We start from the raw sequence: 20,712 nt of genomic DNA, 5'->3' as shown, positions 1-20,712 counted from the left end.
AGAGTGCCGGAGATGCATTTCACTAAGTATGCCCAAACAACAGGCAGGAAAATCTCTCATTTTCCCACCTGTTGGGTGCTTAGTCTTTTTTTGGCAGAATCCGGGCCAATATTTCAGTTTGATAACCTTTCGTCAGAATGGCTAATATAAAACCCTTGTATGCTTTCTAAGCAAACAATAGTAACCATTACATGACTCAGGGAGACATTAGGTATAAATTATACCGTGGTGTCAAAGTTTCAATGACTTCAATGGAGAGAGTAAGGAATCTCTGTCTGAGAAAATAATTCTGTGAGGAAGTAACTCTTAACAGCACTGCTTTTCATTTTAATTTTTAAACACGTTGCATGACATTTTCAGAATAAATGGTACTTTTCAAGAATTAATTCCAACATCCATACAACTTTTAGAAATCAAATGCTCCATGGCTGAGCACATTGCTACTAACACGTTTTGGTCGTGTGACAGTTAACCTCAGTGTCCTTAGGTGGAAAAGTCAACCACGATTTCCACTTCTAATTACTATTCAAGAACTCTAGCTACAAGACTGTGTACATTAGGTGGCATGAAAACCGGACTTGCATGTGATGCTACTATTGTTGAGTAACTTTTAGATGCTTATCTTAAATGCTTGTTATACTGAAGTGAAGTGACACACTATTCACATAAAGTCATTTTGAAATATCCAGAAGCAATGATTATAATGAAACTGATGATAAGCCAGGTCACGTTGGGCTCAATAGAGTAATTCACTCCCAATAGCACTCAAATTATTTGATTTCCTTTACAATGTCGGTCTCAAACATTCCTTCCAAATGGCATCTAGTGATTAAAACTACATTTCTACTGATATTAAGCTTTTCATAATGTCTGCATCAGTAACTCTTCCCAGCTAACAGCCTGGTCTGAATCTGGTGCTCATTGGGTGCACACAATCAGCAGGCCTGGAGATCGATGCAAAACATGCTTCCGGCTACAATCAGCCCCCAAACGCAATTTCATGCTGGTTGGCCAAAAAACGAATAGCCAGTGTGAAACTCTTGCTGAGAAAAAGTTCAGTGTTGCCGGGATGGAAGAGATGGGAGGAGGGTGGCCGCACAGAAATGTGAGGGTATGAGTGGGCGCTTCTAACCAGCTACTTGAGGGTGGACAACTGCAGTGAAGCTGCCTCAGAGCTGCAGACCTGTACAAATTAAATGAGTTTAAAAAATAGCAGCAAACTGTGTTTATGCATCATTCAAACACCTGGCAATGGAAATCATAAAACATCAGTCCCCTTTGGTTATGTTTCACCCAGACATTTCATCCTGCCCTGGATTGAAGTTTAATGTAAAATGAAGGTTGCCAGGTCGATTGGCCTCTCCGCCAAACGTACAAATGGACAAGCCACGTAAATTCGCTTTAAAGTGACTCCATAAAGGCTTTAATTGTCAGCTTATTTTTCAGCACGTGCGCCTCCGACTTCTGTGAGTGCCTGCCGAGTGAAATATCGCTTCTCGGCCTTTTGGCTAAGTTCAAGTGTAGTATCGGATCTGCACTTGGTTGAGGTCATGGGGTTGCGCTGAGGCTTCATATGTTTCATATGAAGCAATTTTTAAAAGCGGCATCTCGGCCTTTTGGCTAAGATGCAAATGAGCTCAAGTCTTGGAGGAGGATCCTCCCCCTTCTCCAATCAGCTTGACTCATGTAGATCAGGCCCAGGACAGGGTGGTTTTGGTCTCCCGTCCTGTCTTGTCAGCCTGGATCTGAAATGTCTCAACTTGTTGAGACTCTGAATTGGATTTGATTTGATTGAATTGGAAAAGTATAAAAAAAATTTTTTTTAAATTACGCGTGTGTGCAATGATGTTGGAATGCACTCCCAATGTTTTCTCATTTGATTTCACTTGCTGTTGAGTCAGGCGCATGCCCACTCAAACAACGTAAAATTCTGGTCCCTGTGTTAGTGGCCTTCTCAATTATGGTTAATATGGCTCCCTCATGTTGTCAGACATAATAACTCATTTCATCTGTGTTGCTGACTATAAGTGAAAACATTTTTGGTGAGTGTTGGTTCCATGTGAAAAACAGAGTGATTCCTGCTGATGGTGCCAGCGTGTTTTCAGGTTGAACTTTATGCCTTATTAGTAATACTTTGTATGCCCACAAGAATCACGCTGTGCCTACAATGAGATTCACCTGATTCACCCACCCCACAATGATTTAATTGCTGCAAGCACTGGGGAATTCCATATAAACGGCTCTCCAGCCTTCCCCAGCACTTGTTCCACAATGACTGCAGGGGATGGCAGACAAGAAGGCAGCACCGCACTTTTCAGAGGGGGCCCTCATCAGAATGCTCGATGGAGTGAAGCGGAGGCGGGACACTCCCTATCTTCACTCCAGGAAATGGCCTTCCAGTAGGGTCATCACCCCCATCTTGTATGCAGTGGCAGCCCTGGTCAGTGCAAGCGGGGCAACAGTGCCGGAAGAAGATGAATGATCTTCTTTGCTCAACCAGGGTAAGTGAACCACCCCCAGTCTCCTATTGGACCCCCAACCCTTTCTCTCATTCAGTCACCTTCGTGTTTGCCAACATCGGGCATCAGATTCCTCCCTCCTTCCCTCCCAATCACTATGTTTCCCCTGTAGCTGCTATGCCTGTCACATTCCTGCTACCACCCAAACATCATGCCTGTCACAACTCATCACCATCCTAAATGTCAACACTCTTCCTCTCTGTGTCATTGCTGGACAAACGCAACCACAACAGGCGTGAATGGGCTCAGCCAGCTGGAGTCATGCCCGAGCTAAGAAACTTCACGTGTTTTGAGGAGCGGGCCCTCAAGCTGGCTGGGGAGGAGAAAGAACATGCCCCGTGTTGCTGCTGAAGAGGGGGCAGCAGAGAAATGCGAGAATCCTCAATCCATATGCTGTCATTCCTCAAGTCTCAAGCGAGTATTCAATGTTCCTTCTGTATCCCCTGTAATGTACTGATGCCATGTCCCTTCTCTTGCAGGCCGGCCAATAGATCAGGCCAGACCATCCTCACGCCCCTAGGCCCACCGTCTCCAGTAGCTCAGAGAGGGACTTCTCCAACTCTACCTTTGAAGAAGTGTTACAGCTGTGTCACCCACACAGGGCACCAGGACAGATGGTCACACAGTGGTGGGATCACTAATTAGGCAGGCCTCTGGGTCACTCACTGATGAACACCTTACAGCTGAAGATCTACAACAGGCAGAAGCAGGGACGTCCCAAGGAAACGGCACTCGGAGGGATGCCAGAGCCCAGAACTCTGCTGAACCTCTTGCCGATGTTGTACCCCTGGACCCGATCATGCCACAGCTGCTGGAGCTGCAAAGGCAGAGTCGCAAGTATCAGTAAGGGATAACAGCAGTCCTCCTCAGAGTTCAAGGCTGATTGGTGGAGTCCCATTGCCTTCTATCCGAGCAGATGGTGCCATCACTGCAGCTCACAAAGACCAACATTGCGGGGTTGGTGTCTGCAGTGAAGATCTTGGTGTAGGACATGCACTCCAAAGTAGGAGATGTCCACACGATAGTTCAGCACATGAACTCCATGGTGCAAGGCTTCAACTGCATGGTGCAGACAGTGCTGAGAATCCACGAGCGTCAGCGTTAGAGGGCGGTGGGGCCTCTGGATCTCCCTCCTGGTGCCCCTCCATCCCATGGAGTAGCATAGGGGTCCCGAGAACCCGAAGGGAAGAGGATCAGCAGGAGTACAGCCTGGAGCCCTTCAGCCAGAGACTCTTGGGTATCTCCAGCCCATTTGAAACCCCCTCCCTGTAAACAACACACCTTCAGCCCCTGACACCAAGGAGGGAAACAGTCAAAAATCCATGCTGCCTGAAAGCTAGCCTGGACCCTTAAGGTCCTGGCCCCCAAGGGGACACCTGCCAAGGTCATCTCACGCAAAAGGGTGTGGAAGTCAGCAGGCCGCCTCAACCTCAGCTGTGGGGATAGTGGGTGGGACAGGAAGATTAAGAAACTGTAGGTACTTAATAGGCACTGGTGAATAAGGCACTAATGTAGATAGGTCACCATTTTGTTTTGAATGTTTGGCAATAAATTTGACTTTGTTCACCCACAGAGCCTCCACCCAGCCTGTTCACGCCGCAAAGCTTTGGGGAACCACCGTGCTCACCTGGCGCCTCATCCCTATGGTGTGTGAGAATGGCAGTGCTATGTCTCTCCTACACCGGCAGTACAGTAAGGAGGAGCTGCTGCTAGCATGCCCCCCTCCACCCTGGACCCCATCCCCCAACCTCCATCCATGGAACCCCTCACCCCCACCCCCCCCATCAAATTGCACCCCTCTCATGTCTAACACTGTTCTCTAGTAATCACAAGGCCAAGGGCTGTCAAGGTGCTGCCAGGCTGACCACCTCAGCTGTAAGATGGATGTGAACACCAGGGCCCCTGACTTGGGTGGGGGCCTGTAGTAACTGACGCTGCACATACCATGTTTCTGAGCCCAATGATAAGCCCATTTGATGGTAGAACACATTAAACTCTCTGTCAGGCAGGAGTCAGACACACCGTTGAGGATGAGAGGCGCATCGCTCTGTCCTCAATGCAAGTCATTATCATTCTCCTGCAGAGTCCGACCAATAGCTTCAGCGCTCTGCCTGTGACGGCTGGCAACAGCATAGGAACATACTGCTGGCACAACATACCTGGTTAGATGTTAGTCCCCATGGTGGGAGAGCTAGTCAACCCTAGGCCTGCTTGGCCCTGAAGCAAGATGCTATGAAGCCATCCCAAGCGCATTGGCCTAGTCGGGCCCCGGCCACTGCCCGGGCTTCTTCCACCTCCTCCTCTGAGGAGATGTGGCACTCCTCCTGTTTGGAATTTGAGTGCATGCCGCTATTCCTGCAGTCGGAGAGTGCGGGCTCAAAATCGCCCCCCCCCCGCCCCCCACCCCCCGATCTCTATGAATTTTAATCCAGTTCTCTTGCACTCTCAGCGTTCCTTAATTCAGATGGTTGCCTGTGCTAATTAATGATCCTCTATTGTTTTTAAGATTGTTACCTCACAATATCAATTCCTCAGCAGCATCTTGCATTATACTCCAATTGCACTGTACATTTGGTGTAATTAAAGTATGTTTTATATCAAATGACAATAATTTTTCAGAAATGTAAAGTTTAACAGTGAGATTACCAGAATTAGGTGCTCCTACAGAGATTCTCAGTCTGCTTTTGAAACTTTACTTACTAAAGATAGAAAGAAAATTTCAGCTGGCTACCGGTAGCAATATTTAATTTCTAATCATTTGATTATTGGAAATGCGTCTCCCAGCACCGGATTTCTGGCAGCGTCTGTTTTGTGCCAGAAATCGGTGGGGTGACGCGGAAATGATTTAAATATTCATTTCCATTTAAGTTATATTAGATTAGCCTTTCCCATCCCGCCAGACTGTTGCACTCCAGCGAGGATTACAATAGCTCCCCACTTTCGGGGAACTTGTGTCCCATCCCAGCGGAGTGAAGAGGGAGGCATTTGGGACCTCTCAGGGGGTCGGGTGGCAGGGGGGTGGTGCCCCCTGGGCATGGACACCCTGATAGTGCCAGCCTGCACCGCCTGGCACTGCCCAAGAGGCAAAGTGCCAATGCTCAGGGGGCACCTTGGCACTACCCATCAGGCATGGGACAGTGCCGAGGGGGCAAGGCCTGCAGGGGGCGGGGCCTAAGGGGCAATTGGTGGGGGTGTGGAGTCCCACTGCTACTCTGCAGTCGGGATCGGTGGGGGAAGGAGGGAGGCCAGGGATCGGGGTGGGCTGGGGAGGCGGGGTAAGCCAAGGAGGGAGGCAGCTTGTTGGGGGGTGTCGGCACTGCGTGGAAGGGAGGTTGGCAGTTCCGGGGGGGGGGTTTACTGTTGGGGGGGTGGTTGGGAATGGTTGGGGAGCCAGCAATCAGACCGTGGAGGGTGGGGAGCCTGCATTGCAGGGGTCGTGGGGCTGGCCAGCAATCAGTGAGGATGTAAGTGTGGGGCTACTGCGCATGCGTCGATCTCGGCATTGACAGATCGGCGTACGCGCAGTGGCCCACACAGCGCACTGATTTCAGCCTCTCCAGCAGGAATAGGCCCCACCCCCTGAAATTTAATGATATTCACGCTGGTGGCCTTTGCAGTGCACAGACAGTGGAAGATTCCAGTCTGAACTCCCACTGAAAAAACAACGTGAATTACTCGTTTTCACACAAATTCGATACTTGGAATGTTTTTGGGACAATTCTGCCCAATATCCAGGCTGACATTCCAGAGCAGTATGAATGGAGTGCTCCACTGTCAGACATACTAGGCTGGACTTTATGGGGCACTGTGTTTCCTCCCCTTTCCCCGAGCTAAATGTGGTTGGGGAGTCTGTCGAAGGGAAGAACACCTGACCTGCTGTCAGTTCTGGCCATTAATAGGCTGGAGGCAGGATTTCAGGAGCAGAAGTCATGTGTCAGAGAGTTGCTAGCCTGTGGTGGACCTCAGTTGTGCCTTTGTCCTATATGGACCACCGTTGTGTGTGTTTGTCATACCTGGACACATCCCCTTCCAGTTTGGTTCCTCCCCTCAGCACCTAGTATAAAGGTGGCTGTCTCCTCCCCCTTGTTCAGTCCAGGTCGGTTAATTGTTGGGATCTGCTCCTGATTCTGTTGTGAATAAAAGCCTACACTTATATTGGCATATCGGTAGTCTTTCGCCTTATTGATAGCGCATCAATTTTATTCACAACAGTTACTAGTATGGAGCAGTTTCTAAAACCCGACAAGTTAGCATTAGACCCTCAAGAGGTTGGAGCCTCTGATAAATTTGATCATTGGTTGGACTGCTTCGAAGCATTCGTCGACACCGCTACGGCCATCGACACCGACGCTGCTAAACTCCACGTGCTCCGCGCCCGGGTAAGCGAAACTGTCTATGGAATCTTCCAGGACGCTGCTACTTACGCGGACGCTATCGAACCCCTAAAAGGGCAGTTCCGAAAGAGCCCTAACGTGGTTTACGCCAGACACCTCCTAACTACCCGCAAACAGCAGCCAGGAGAATCGTGCGCCCAATTTCTGCGCGCCCTGCGAGTCCTCGCCCGAGCATGCGACTGTAAGGCTGTTTCAGCAGCTCAGAACACGGAGGATCTGATCCGCGACGCCTACGTTGCGGGCATTGAGTCTACATACATCCAGCAGCGTCTGCTGGAACAAGATGACCTAGACCTCCGGAAAACGGCCACGATGGCTGAAACGTTAGAAGCAGCCTCCCATAATCTCGGGTCTTACCTTGGATCCCGTTCCACCGACGGCTCCACTGCGACGGCTGCTCCAGCAGGGCCCAAATGTTACTTTTGTGGCCTCCCTAAGCACCCTCGGCGTCACTGCCCGGCAAAGGACGCGATTTGCTCCGGATGCGGTAAGCTAGGCCACTTTGTTAAAGTCTGCCGAGCAAAGCCGCTTCTGAAGACTCGTGGAGCCATGTGTGCTCCGAGGGCGCGGCCATCTTTGATGCAGGCGGCGGCTGCGCGCGAATCGCCATCTTCGATGCGGTCACCGGAAGTGGGGGAATCGCCATCTTTGATGCGGTCACCGGAAGTGCGGGAGTCGCCATCTTTGAGACTGGCATCAAGGCAAGCTGAGCAGGAAGCTTCATCCGTGACGTCATCAGACGGCGACGAAGATGGATTCTTCTTTAATTCAACAGTGGCATCGATTTGCCTGGACCAGTCGCAGCCACATCAACTCTCCAAGTCCATAATGGAGATCAAGGTAAATGGTTGTGCAGAAAACTGCCTGTTTGACTGTGGGAGCACGGAAAGTTTTATACACCCTCGCACAGTGCGTCAATATGCCCTTCCCGTGCGACCCTGGAGCCAGACCATCTCCATGGCCTCGAATTCTCACTCAGTGGAGGTCCTCGGGTGCTGCTTGGTGACGCTGACGGTACAGGGCACAGTCTACGAGCATTTTCGGCTCCTCGTGCTGCCGCGACTCTGCGCAGCTGTACTGCTGGGGTTAGATTTCCTCAGCCATCATAGGAGCGTCACCCTGCAGTATGATGGCCCTTACCCCCCGCTCTCTGTCTGCAAGGCGCCGTCACGGCAGCGCCCCTCGCGCACCACCTGCAGTCTCTCGACCCTCAAGATCACCCCCCCCCCCCGTTATTTTATAACCTCACCCCGGATTGTAGGCCTATAGCCACCAAGAGTAGGCGCTATAGTGCGGATGACCGGGCCTTCATTCGGTCCGAGGTACAACGTTTGCTCCAGGAAGGGATTATCCAGGCCAGCACCAGCCCCTGGAGGGCGCAAGTGGTCGTAGTTAAATTGGGGGAGAAACACCGCATGGTGATTGACTACAGCCAGACCATAAACAGGTATACCCAACTAGATGCATATCCTCTTCCCCGTATCGCGGACATAGTCAACCGCATCGCGCACTATAGGGTTTTTTCAACGATCGATTTGAAATCGGCTTACCACCAGCTCCCTATCCGCTCGGAGGATCGCCCATACACTGCCTTTGAGGCGGATGGCCGCCTCTACCAGTTCCTCCGAGTCCCCTTTGGTGTCACCAATGGGGTCTCAGTCTTCCAACGGGCCATGGATCAAATGGTGGACCAGTACGGACTACGGGCCACTTTCCCGTATCTGGATAACGTCACCATCTGCGGCCATGACCTGCAGGACCATGATGCCAACCTACAAAAATTCCTTCGTACGGCCACTCTCCTGAACCTCACATACAATGAGGCGAAGTGTGTTTTCCGGACACGCCGCCTCGCCATCCTTGGGTACGTGATAGAAAATGGTGTCCTTGGCCCCGACCCAGCCCGTATGCGTCCCCTTATGCAGCTTCCCCTCCCTACTACCCTCAAAGCACTGAGGAGATGCCTGGGCTTCTTCTCCTATTATGCCCAGTGGGTTCCCCGTTACGCAGATAAAGCCCGTCCGCTCCTAAAATCGACCTCTTTTCCCCTGGCGGAGGAGGCCTGTCGGGCCTTCGATGACATCAAAGCGGACATCGCGAAGGCCGCGATGCACGCTGTGGACGAATCCATCCCATTCCAAGTGGAAAGTGATGCGTCTGACTTTGCCCTAGCTGCCACCCTTAACCAGAGGGGCCGTCCGGTGGCCTTCTTTTCCCGGACCTTACATGCCCTGAGATTCGACACTCCTCGGTCGAGAAGGAGGCCCAGGCCATCGTGGAAGCCGTCCGGCACTGGCGCCATTATCTCGTGGGCCAACGATTCACCTTAATTACGGACCAGCGGTCAGTTGCCTTCCTGTTTAACACCAGGCAAAAGGGCAAGATTAAGAATGACAAGATCTTGCGGTGGAGGATTGAGCTCTCCACCTACAGATATGACATCATGTACCGGCCCGGGAAGCTCAATGAGCCCCCAGACGCCCTGTCCCGTGGATCATGTGCCAGTGCCCAACTAGACCAGCTACAGTCCCTCCATAACGACCTCTGTCACCCGGGTGTCACCAGATTTTTCCATTTTGTCAAGTCCCGTAACCTGCCCTTCTCCCTTGAGGAAGTCCGGACGATTACCAGGCAATGCAGGGTCTGCGCTGAGTGCAAACCGCAGTTCTACCGGCCAGGTAGGGCGCACCTTGTAAAGACCACTCGCGCGTTCGAGCGCCTTAGCGTTGATTTTAAAGGCCCCCTCCCCTCCTCTAACCGCAATGTTTATTTCCTGAATATCATTGACGAATACTCACGTTTCCCTTTTGCCTTCCCCTGCTCGGACATGACCACGGCTACAGTGATTCGGACCCTGAACAAGCTCTTCACCCTGTTCGGCTTCCCAGCCTATATTCATAGCGACCGTGGGTCCTCTTTCATGAGTGACGAGCTGAGGCAGTACCTGCTCGCCAAAGGCGTTGCCTCCAGCCGCACCACTAGCTATAACCCCAGGGGCAATGGTCAAGTAGAGCGGGAGAACGCAACCGTCTGGAAGGCCGTTCTATTAGCATTACGGTCTAGGGGCCTTCCAGTCAGCCGTTGGCAAGATGTCCTTCCGGACGCATTACATTCCATTAGGTCACTCTTGTGCACAGCGACCAATACGACCCCTCACGAGCAGATGTTTGCGTTTCCCAGGAAGTCCTCCTCGGGTACTTCGCTCCCGGATTGGCTGATGACCCCGGGACCCGTCCTGCTTCGGAAGCATGTCCGGACCCATAAGGCAGATCCCTTGGTCGAGGAGGTCCAACTGCTCCATGCTAATCCCCAATATGCTTATGTAGCGTACCCTGATGGGCGGGAGGACACGGTTTCTGTCCGTGACTTGGCACCCGCGGGTGCCCCAGAGGTCACCACGTCCTTCCGCCCCACGGTCCCTGGTGTCGTCCATTCGGAGACTGCTACGCCTCATTCCTCTCGCCCCTATGTACAGCTCGCTTGAGTCGCCGGAGCCGTCGCCACGCAGTACCCGACGACTGGACGGGACGACGGATCGGTCCGCTTCACACCACCCAGCGCCTTCTCTCGACGCTCACTGTACGGAGCCTGGGCCGACATCGCTCCCTGCTCGGACGACTCTGCGACCTGCACTACGACGATCGTGACGACGGATCAAGCCACCGGTTCGTCTGGACTTGTGATATTGTTTCCGCTTCACCCCCGTGTTGTTTTTTTTAAAAGGAAGGGGTGAATGTGGTGGACCTCAGTTGTGCCTTTGTCCTATATGGACCACCGTTGTGTGTGTTTGTCATACCTGGACACATCCCCTTCCAGTTTGGTTCCTCCCCTCAGCACCTAGTATAAAGGTGGCTGTCTCCTCCCCCTTGTTCAGTCCAGGTCGGTTAATTGTTGGGATCTGCTCCTGATTCTGTTGTGAATAAAAGCCTACACTTATATTGGCATATCGGTAGTCTTTCGCCTTATTGATAGCGCATCATAGCCATTCAGCAGCTTTATAGCCCAGCAGTGATCCCAATGCCTGCCTGGCAATGCTGGGACTCCAAGCACTCCCCAGTGGGGATTGTCACAGGAGCCAGACACCAAGGTAAGTGGAGAGAATAAAGGTAAAGGGGCAAGTGTACTCTTAATTGGGGGGATGGGAGGGGTGTTAGTAGTGGGGAGGGTTCCTCCAACAGGCACAGTGGACCTGCAAAGGATGTCTACCCTTTTCTGATCCCAACCCATGTAGCTAAAGCTACCAGACTACCAAAATGGCATGGACATCCCCCTGCCATAGGTGGGATAGATCAGGATTGAGATGAGTAGCCATTAATTGCCCCTTAGGTTGGCATAGTGGCACAGTGGTTAGCACTGCTGCCTCACAGAGTCAGGGACCTGGGTTCAATTCTCCACACTCCCTGTGTGGAGTCTGCACATTCGCCACGTGTCTGCGCGGGTTTCCTCCAGGTGCTCCAATTTCCTTCCACAGTCCAAAAGACGTGCTGGTTAGGTGCATTGGCCATGCTAAATTCTCCCTCAGTGTACCCGAACAGGTGCCGGAGTGTGGCAACTAGGGGATTTTCACAGGGACTTCATTGCAGTATTAACATACAGTGAGAAGCCTCACAACACCAGGTTAAAGTCCAACAGGTTTATTTGGTAGCACGAGCTTTCGGAGTGCTGCTCCTTCATCATGTGAAGGGGCAGCGCTCCAAAAGCTCATGCTACCAAATAAACCTGTTGGACTTTAACCTGGTGTTGTGAGACTTCTTACTGTATCCACCCCAGTCCAACACTGGCATCTCCATGTCATGGCAGTGTTAACGTAAACCCACTTGTGATACTAATAAATAAACTTTAAATTTAAGGGCCTCAATAGTCCAAGGGCAGGAAATCTGTCTGACATCTTCACTGCAGCCTATAAAATTTCATCCAGGTCAAGGGCAGGCGGGCGTGTGGGTAGGTGGCAGGAAGGCTGTGAACTGGAAAAATGAATCCCTGCCTTCAAATTCTCTGGCAGCGCAGTGCAAAATCCAGCCCGATTTCAGATGAGACCCTAAATTGAGGTCCTATCTATTTTCTCAGGTGGATTGTAAAATATTCAGTGGCACTACTTGAAGGACAGCAGAGAAGTTCTCCCTCGTCTCCTGGCCAATTATTACCTATCAACCAACATTAAACATGAACAGTATCTGGTCATTAAAGTATTGTTGTGTGCACATTGTCTGCCCTGCGACTAGACTTCGAGCTATTTATTTCGCTGCTTAATGACAATTTGAGGTATTGAAAGGTGCTATATAAGTGCAAATTTTCATTTCTTAATGTTAACGTGCGTTCTAAGATTTATTTTATTTTGTCAAACAATTCCCTTTTAAAAGTCACAATTGAATCTGCTGCCACCACCACATTCTCAGACAGTGTAACCCATATTTAACCAGAAAACTATTCCTTTTGTCGCTTTTGTTTCATTTGCCATAACTCTTTTCCACTTAATAATAGTTGCAGTGCAATATAAAGTCTAAATCCATCCATGACTTTAATCCTGCTCCATTATAACTGGGACTCTATTAAAATCTCTCTTCAATCCTCACTAGTTTACAAGAAAAAAGCTTGTTGTCTAATTTCCAATCTCTCTCACCTCTGCCCTTCATTCCATTTATCACTGTCAGAGTGATTCTTGCTGATTCATTGTTGGTGTTTCAGACATTACCACTGAATTTTTTATCTCGATCATTTTAAGCTCCAAATGTGCCACCTTTCATGTTCTACCTCCTAGCCGAATCTTCATTGTTTTGAAGTCAATACTCATCATACTATTTCCTACTTTACCTCATTCTTTCTTAGGCCTTTATAAGTTATACATTTAAACAAAATCTAAAAACTGTATCTGCCTAAGCTCTACATTTGAAATTTTAAATATCTATAAGAAACAACGTCAAACAACTTGTTTCATCAAGAACTAAGAATTGTGTTTTAAAATTAAGGTGGAATCTTTCATGCTATTCCTGTCAGCATCCCCCTTATTCTTGACATTGCTTGGCCCCAGTCAGTGTAAATACCGGTATTCTCACATTTTTAAATGACAGGACAGAAATGTTACGCCATTTCAAGAGTATCAGATGCAGTGAAGTCGGCTACAGCTAAAGGAGAGCTTATGCAATGAGAAGTAATCACCTTTTCAAACTAACTGAATTATCAGAGACTGAGAATCTTATTCATTATCTCACAATATTTTCAGGACATAGTTCACATTATTTTGCCCTCCTATCCTGACAGTACAAACTTGTGCAATATAGAACAGTTCCACAGAAACTGAGATTTTTGTACCTCAGCTATTCTTCACATATGAGTCAAGTCAGAGCGTTGGTCAGGTTATAATAATAATATAAAAGCAAAATACTGCAGATGCTAGAAATATGAAATATAAAAGAAAATTCTGGAAAATCTCAGCAGGTCTGGCAGCATTAGTGGAGAGAGAAACAGACTTAACATTTTGAGTCTGCACGATTCTTCTGCAGAGCTAGAGAGGGAGAAATGTGATTTTGTACTGTTTAAGAGGGAGGGGAGTAGGTGGAGGCAAGTTTAAAGTCAGTGATAGGTTTGAGCCAGGAGAAACTTCACTCTGTGCACTAAGACTGTTAATGGCAGTGCTCAGAACCATAGAATGTGCTGATAGCGGCATAAAGGTAAGATAGCAGAATGTGTTACTAAGAGAATAAATAATCAATACTCAGTGAAAGCAAAACTTAAGGAAAAGAGATAGATGGCCATTGAGCGGGCGCGGGCAGATTGCATTGGGCGAAAAAAAATTGAGTTTCAAAACAAAAGTCAAGATGGAGGAGAAAGGTCACAGTCTAAAGTTGTTGAACTCAATGTTGAGTACAGAAGGCTGCAAAGTACCCAATCAGAAGATGCAGGTGTTGCTCATGTATTGGTCAGGTTATTTGATCATGAGGAATGTAGTGGCTAAGCCTCTTTCCAATCTCACCAGAATTTGTCCACGTATAATACTATCAAGGATCATTGGGTAGCACTGAGAAGTGGAAATTTTTGCTAGCTTTTCTTCAGGGCAGCACAGTGGCACAGTGGTTAGCACTGTTCCTCACAGCGTCTGGGACCCAGGGTTCAATTCCGGCCTTGGGTGACTGTGTGGAATTTACATGTTCTCTCCGTGTCTGCGTGGGTTTCCTCCAGGTGCCCTGGTTTCCTCCCACAGTCCAAAGATGTGCGGGTTAGGTTGATTGGCCATGCTAAATTGCCCCTTAGTGTCAGGGGGATTATCAGGGTAAATGTGTGAGATTACGGGAAAAGGGCCTGCGTGGGATTATTGACAGTGTAGGCTCAATGGGCCGAATGGCCTCCTTCCGCACTGTCGGGATTCTATGATCTACACTGCTGATTTAGAATGCTGAGACCAACCACGTAATCCCTAAATGCTATTTCAGAAAAAGCCAACAGACTCGGCAAAGGTCAGAGGTTGAATTTATAGCTGAGTACCACATTTTGCGGTACATTTATGGAAAGGGCTGCTTCTATTTTGTTCTCAATCAATGACTTGGGTCTTAAGATTACTACAGGAATCACCATCACCTTTTCCAGAAAAAACGGAGTTACCTAATTCTGAGTTATTTTGAGATTATGTTCTTTTCTTGTTTTTCAAGTTCTCTTTCTGTTTATTCACTGTTATTAATAAATGTGAACACAAAATTAATTATCTGACAAACTGATAATTAAAATTCTATTTTCAAAATGAACTGTCAGCACAAATGAACCTTTCACCACTTGAATTTTGAATGTGAAAAATGCATTTCAGCATTTGACTTGATCAACTCCATCACCAAACCTTACAGAATTGCCAGGAGCACAATTTTAAATATAGCGGAGTTGGGGAAATTTCACAGTTAAATTGACATATGAAAGAAAATTAACACCACAGAAACATCCATTCTATTGACTTGTTTCATGGGAAATAGATCACCACTCCAAAAACCCACCACAATGTATCTAAATCAGTAAACAATCTGTACATAAATCCTTGACATGTGTAACTTTATATTTCTAAATATTATTTTTGCACACAATTGTGTATATCAAACAACCATACTTTTACGCATAGCTTATGTACAATGTTGTTCTTGTGGAAATCATTAAATATATATTGTTTGAACTCCATGCTATAATATAAGTTTTTTAAGTTTAGTAATTAGTGTCACAAGTAGGTTTACATTAACACTGCAATGAAGTTACTGTGAAAATCCACTAGTCGCCACACTCCGGCGCCTGTTCCGGTACACTGAGAGAGAATTTAGCATGGACAATGCACCTAACCAGCAGGGCTTTCTGACTGTGGGAGGAAGCCGGAGCACCTGGAGGAAACCCACGCAGACAAGGGGAGAACGTGCAGACTCCGCACAGACAGTGACCCAAGCCGGGAGTCGAACCGGCTAACCATTGTGCAACCATGCCGCCCTATATTATATAGTATTGAGATTAAGGGCGCAATTTTACCACCTCACCACATCTGGCGATTAGTGTGGTGAGCTGGAAAAATAGTGTGCGAAACTAAAAATCCAATTTGCTCTAGCGTGCAAGTTTGCTATCTTCCCAGCCCCTTTCGAGTGGCACGAACCGCCTTGGGCCCAGAAAGGGCACAAAGCATATTAGCATGAAATTGACTGGATTTCAATATCATTACGGAGTCCGGCATGCATGCTTCCCCCCTCATAGATGTTTCCGTCATCTCCAGTGAAACGCCATGCTGACGTGAATCACTACTGGTCTACACAAGCGGAGACCTAGCGAGCTGACCATGCTGGAGGGGCTTAGAGATCATCAAAGCCTAGCATTGCCTGACAGTGCCCATTGGGCAGTGCCCTCCTGGTGGTGTCCACCAGACACCCTGGCAGTGGACCATGTAGTGGTAAATCAGATATCCTGACAGCAGACATCTGTCACTGGCAGTGTGCCAGAGCAGTGCTGGGGGCACTGAAATCTCCCGGGTGGTCGGGGGCAGGGCCAAGCAGTGCCCATAGGGTAAGTAACTTCGATGATATTAACTGGCCATCTGTCCAGTTTCCAACTGATGAGAAGGGTTATACTTACCTTTCTATTCCCTTTGAATTTTCTCTCATTAGCTTACGTTGGAGATATGCAAATATACAAATATAATAAGTGTAATGTAATTTCAAATATAACGCACGTGCCTGCAGTCTGGCAGATTCTTCAGACTGAACAACTATCTTGGAGAAATCAAACATTTTTTTGTTTTCATTTTACGTTTGTAATTTTAAGTCACACGATGGATCTTAACAGTAAATCTGTCTCTGTCTGTGTCTTAATATCTCTGTTCAAGTCTCTGTGCTTTTCTCTTTTTATCTTTATATCATTTGCTCTCTGCATCTCAGTGCCTTTCTCTCTCATTACGTTTTGTTTTTGACTGTTCTAAGTTAATCTTATAATTGTTATTAATTAACTTTTATGTTAATACAAAAAATGATCATTTAATGAAAAATAGACAATGTTGATGCAATTTTCTCAAAAACAAAAATAACCTATTTGGCCAATTATCAAATATTTCACCATAACCCAAAGTGGTAACAAAAACACATTAGCACCAAAACACTAGCACAAGCTGGTCAGATCATGATTCTTACTCCCAACCATAGTAACGGCAAGATGTGTCATACCACATTTAGCTTTGTATATCTTGGGCTTTATATCAGTAACAGTGTGTGTGAAGAGTGATACAAAAATAAATTTAGAGGCCAGGTAGGCCAGCACTCCAGGCAGGCATTCATACCCAGCTGCCTATTCCTAGTTGTGGCTCCCTCCCCAGTGGTGGTCCAGTTGCTGATTCAAGTTATTAATTTAGTAGCTTAAAACGTTGGAAAGAAGGTACCTCAAAATGGAAGCACAGCCTCTCTGAACACCTGGATTAATCTCTTTCCAACTTGGAGTACCTCGTATTGGCCCTGCAGTCTAGAGAACCCATTCACTGTCCTTATGTAGAATCATAGAATAATTACAACACAGAAGGAAGCTATTCGGCCCATCATGTCCATGCCAGCTTTCTGGAAGAGCAATTCAACTGGCCTCACTCCTGTCTTTTCCCCACAGCTCCGCAATTTCTTTCTTTTCAGGTAATTATCCAAATCCCTTTTGAATCTGCTGCAGCCACAACATTCTCATTCACTAGATCCCACATCCTAACCACCCGCTGCATTAGAAACCTTGTCCTCATGTCGCTGTCAGCTCTTTTGTCATACCTTAAATTGCTGTCCTCTGGTCCTTGTCCCTTCTGCCAACAGGAATAGTTTTTCCTTTTCTATTCTGTCTGGACTCCTCATGATTTTTCACACCTTATCAAAACTTTCCTGATTGCGAGTTGATCTAAAATAGGTGGCTGAGAATTCATTAGTGATTTTAAGGTAGTTGATGAAGTAGCAACAGTTTAGATATGCGAGATAAGAAAAACCTACAGCCCATGATAGGTCCATGTGGTCCCTTATCCTGGAGGATGAACGGATGGATAATGCACTGTGTTGATCTCTGTAGCTTGTAGTGGTAGAAGTCTGCTCTGTAGCCAAAGTGTAAGGAAGCTCTTCCCCTAGTCTTCCTCCATCTACCCTGTTCCATCTAAAGAAGGAAGCTGCTGATAAGGACTGCCCCTGCCTTCAAGCAGCTATGAATATACTTTATTTCATCATTAGATTATAATTCCAGATTTCTTTTTTTACCAAGTTGAAGTTCCTCTGCCATACTGGGATTCGTACTCGGATGCCCAGAGCATTACCCTGGGTCTCTGGATTGCTAGTCAAGTGAAAGTACCATTGTGTCACCACTTCCCCAAACAGCAGATTCTCTCATGTTCGTATAAATTGAACTATTCATGTTTGAAACCAATTTGTATAACTTGGCTTTTCCTGAAATAAGGACATAAAGGCGGCATCCCTTTGGCAAATTTACTTGACAAGTTCAGGGGCCACTAGTAGCCATCACTTTGGTTTAATACATGAAAACACTTCGAAGATTTACTTGAACAAACCTCTAACATGATCATACTAATCTCTTCAATCAGAGTTATCAATGAAAACTTAGGGGGCGATCACACCGGTCAATGGGCGGGGTAAGCTGGTAAGATCACGAGAGAGCCGAGAAATCGGATTCGCACCAGATATCCAGTGAGAACGTTTTGGGCGCAAGGCTGATCTCAATATTTTAATGCTATGGTAAATAGCATTTAAATATTACGAGTGAGCCTGGGATGCAATCGTCCAACTCACTGGCCTCGCTGGTGAAGGTTCTCAGCCTGGCACTCAGGAACTGCCCAGCAAGCACCTTGGCACTGCCAGCCTGGCAACCTGGCAGTGTCGACCAGGCAGTGCCAAGGGGGTGGGGCCTGATGGGGGCAGGGCCTGAGGGGGCAGAGCCAGACCAGGAGCAGGTCATTTGGGGTGCCACTGCCACTCTGCAACAGCGAATGGTGGGGAAGGGGACTGCTGCTGCTCTGCAACAATGATCGATTGAAGGTGGCGCCACTCTGCAGCAGAAGTTGGTAGGTGGGGGGAATGACTGCTGCCAACCTGCAACAGCGATCGGTGGGGATGGAGTGTGGTTTTGACCATGATCGGTCCGGGCAGGGGATGTGGTGATCAACCAGAAGGTTGGCTAAAGCTGGGGGAGGCAGTGACTGATCCCTGTGCTCACAGAGCATGATGGCGCCCTCTGGTGCTATCAGCTGGCTTTCGGGCAAGCTGGGCCCCACCATTATCCCTGCTGGTGGAACCCAAGGGGACAATTCTCCCAAAAATGCTGAATTGGCAAGAAAATTGGTCTAGATCGCGACTGTTTTTTCAGTGCAACTTCAGACCTGAATCTCCACACTCTGTGCACTGAATCTCCACACTCTGTGCACTCTGTGCAGAGTTCACAATCGTGAATATTATTAAAAGCTAGGGGGGCGGGGCCTATTCTCACCAGAGGCTGACAGCTCTGAAACTGCGCATGCGCAGTGGCCCCGATCTGTCAGTCCCCATTTGCTGGCCAGCTGGATCGCTGGCCAGCCCGGGACCCCCACAGTGCTGCCCCTCCAGCACCCCCCACGTGGCCCCCACGACAATTCCCGGGCCAGCCCCGACCTCCCCCACCCCGTCCCGGACCGCCCCAATGTCAAACCCACCACCCCAGCAATGGCAATCCCCTCTACTCACCCACCACAGCAGACACCCCCCTTGCTGACCCCCCCCCCCCCCACCCCCCGGCAGACCAATCCCCCCCAGCCCGGAGACAAACCCCCCGATGGGAGGCAGGCCCCCCTGGCAGAGCACTCCCCCCAGCCCACCCCGATCGCTGGCCTCCCTCCAGCCCAGACCGATCCACATGCAGAGTGGCAGTGGGACCCCCACTCCCACAAATCGCCCCTAAGCCCCGCCCACAATAAGCCCCGCTCCCTAGCACTGTGACCCCAGCACTGTCCAAGGGGTAAAGTGCCAAGGTGCCCCCGGGCATGGGCACTTTACCCCTTGGCCAGTGCTGGGGTCACAGGCTGGCACTGCCAGGGTGCCCATGCCCAGGAGGCATCACCCCCCGCTGCCCGAACCCCCTGGGGTGGCCCCGATTTCCCCCCCCTTCACTCCGGCGGGGTCTCCCGATAGTTCCCCGAATGTGGGGAGCTATTCTAAACCCCGCCGGAGTGAAGTACTACTGGCAGGGTGGGTGATGCTATCGGGCCCGCCACGGAACTTGCAGGGCCCGATAATGACATTTAAAATACATTTAAAATATATTTAAAACAGATTAAAATCACTTACCTCTCTTCCTGGCCGGTTTCCAGTACGGTTCCAACTGTGCCTGTTCCCTGGCTCTGGGAGACGAGCATGCGTCGGGAACGCATGCGCAGATCCCTTGAAATGGCCGACACGCGATTCTCCAGACCGGACCTGCCAGAAAATTTGCGGGTCGCAATGGGAGAATCACCCCCCAAGTTTGGCTTGATTTTTTTGACAAAGTCAGGTGGGATTTGATTTTTAAGTCGCCCAAAAAAAGGCACAAATTTCTCCAGTTTTCACGCTCGTTCGGCATTTAGAAGATCGCACCCTTAGTTTTTTAAAAAACTGCTCTTAGTAATAAAATAGGGAAAAAGAACTGATGGAATAGCGTAGGTTACATTGGTCAGTTTAAAAGTAAACTAAGATTAAAAAATACAAAGTGAAACAGGTAGAAAATGGAAAAAGGACATAGGGGAAATACAGACAGCGAATTAGAGTTAACTTTAATTTTTAGATTAAATTGTGTTTTAAATTATATTTTTTATTTTTATTGGATTATTATTACAGTAGTAATTCTATACTTGATATTACAGGTGCATATAATGGATCGGCATCTGACATCTTAACAGAAGCAACGGATTCCAGGGAGAAATAATTTTAAAATATAATTATTGAAAAGCAGTGTAGCTACACTCATAGTCAAATTAATCATTTTCTAACAATTTTTTTTGAAGGCAAAAACAAACAAAACTGATGTGCCAGGGTGATCAGAACTTTTTGGATGTAGCAACAGTTTAAGTAGGAAATACTTTTTAGGATTTGAAATCGGAAAAATTTATAAACGGTAAAATGTCCGGTAAAGATGTTCTTTGGGCTGATGTAGTAATGCAAAGGAGATTGTCAATTGTTTCAGCTGAATTAGGGGGAAATATTTACATTTGATAAAGTAAAAACGAATGTGAAATTTGTCCTGGTGATAGCTTAAAATTAGCAATTGTGCATCCACAACCAGTTTTACATTTAGCCCAGTTTTCTTTTCCATTGACTGCA

The 20,712-nt window shown here is 48.1% G+C and overlaps 1 pseudogene; it reads left to right on the top strand.

The window, feature by feature from the left end:
• The first annotated feature begins 1,488 nt into the window (after nt 1-1,488).
• Nucleotides 1,489-1,618, top strand: LOC144498077 (U2 spliceosomal RNA; annotated as a pseudogene).
• Nucleotides 1,619-20,712: the final 19,094 nt, after the last annotated feature.

Source organism: Mustelus asterias, chromosome 8 (genome assembly GCF_964213995.1).
Source record: "Mustelus asterias chromosome 8, sMusAst1.hap1.1, whole genome shotgun sequence".
Classification (NCBI taxonomy): domain Eukaryota; kingdom Metazoa; phylum Chordata; class Chondrichthyes; order Carcharhiniformes; family Triakidae; genus Mustelus; species Mustelus asterias.
This window is presented reverse-complemented; position numbering and strand designations above follow the sequence as displayed.